Genomic DNA, 1,420 nt, shown 5'->3' on the forward strand with positions numbered 1-1,420 from the left:
CTCTCTTTGTGTCTCAAAATAAGTAAATCAACTTAAAAGAAAAAAAGATTAAAAGAGAACTTAAGGGGCATTATCAACCCATTGTAATGCATTGCCTTTATTATGGTCCTGAGTCAAACAATAAACCATAAAACAAAAAACATTTATGAGGCAATTAGGGAAATGTGAATATAGAAGATATATTTGATAATAGTAAAAATTACATATTTTTGTGATAATGGAATTATAAATACAATTATATATTATATATAATAATATATATAGAATGAATTAATTATATCATTGTTAATGTATTAGAATATATAATCATATAACATAATATATGATCATATATTGTCATAAAATAAAGATATTTAGCATCTTGTCTGCTGTATGAATTCTTGACAAAACTGTTGAGGTTTTAGGCAAGAGTAATGGATTCCTGGTGCTCCAGGGCTGTGCTAAGCTTGGTCAGCTCTTCTGCAGAAGTGTTATTCTTCAGCTTACTAGGAAATTCATCAGGTGGATGGATAATCCATAGAAGGCCAGTCCAGGGAATCGGTGTTGAGTGTGTGATTCATGCCCTTCCACTGAGAGTCACCAGTGGGTTGAAAACTCACTTCCCTTACGGAGAAAATATCACTCTCATCCTCACCTTCTTGTCCCAACCTCATCTGAAAAGTGACAGTCCAGCACCAGGGTCTTCTTGCCACCATTCTTTGTAACTTCAGCCTCAAACTGGGAGTGGAAGTCAGTTCAGGCTCCTGTTCATCAACCTTCTGCTCTTGGCAGGGCTCCTCCTCCACATCAGCTGCTGTGGGATGCTACTGTTAATGTTCCGAGTGAAGGGGACCTGTCCTCCAACAATTTTCTGCACTAATTTGGATTCTGCTCCACTCACTTCCAGCTCCCTTGTGTATCTTCTTTCTCTTCTTACATCCATCATTTAAGAATTCAACAAATCTTGTCCCGTTAGGTGTGCAGCTTGCACGGCCACAGGTGCAGGACCCAGCACGGGGGAGGCACAGAGTGGTCAAGGCAGCACTACAATGGACGACTCCTGTGGGCACCAAGGTCCCAAGTGTTAAATTTTAAAGCAACAATGTAGAAATAAAGTTATATACTGTCTAGGATTTGTTTCAAAATAACCCTGGGAGGGAGCCTCTGATTAGCTCAGTCTGTTCAGCCTCTGAATCTTGATTTCTGCTCAGGTTGAGCTCTGCACTGGGTGTGGAGCCTGCTTGGAATTCTCCTTCTCTCTCTCTCTCTCTGTCTCTGTCTCTCCTCCACTCTTAAAAAATAATAAAATAAAATAAAATAAAATAATAAAATAATGAAATAAAATAAAATAATAAAAATAACCCTGGGATCAGAGAGTGAGTGAGGGTATAGATAAAATGAGAATGTCCCTGACTTAGTTTTTGAATGAATACCTGGAGTT

At 38.3% G+C, this 1,420-nt stretch overlaps 1 pseudogene; it reads right to left on the reverse strand.

The window, feature by feature from the left end:
* Positions 1-400: 400 nt before the first annotated feature.
* Positions 401-922, reverse strand: LOC144219535 (complement component 1 Q subcomponent-binding protein, mitochondrial pseudogene; annotated as a pseudogene).
* Positions 923-1,420: the final 498 nt, after the last annotated feature.

The sequence above is a fragment of the Crocuta crocuta genome, unplaced genomic scaffold (genome assembly GCF_008692635.1).
Source record: "Crocuta crocuta isolate KB4526 unplaced genomic scaffold, BGI_CrCroc_1.0 scaffold99, whole genome shotgun sequence".
In the NCBI taxonomy this organism is placed as follows: domain Eukaryota; kingdom Metazoa; phylum Chordata; class Mammalia; order Carnivora; family Hyaenidae; genus Crocuta; species Crocuta crocuta.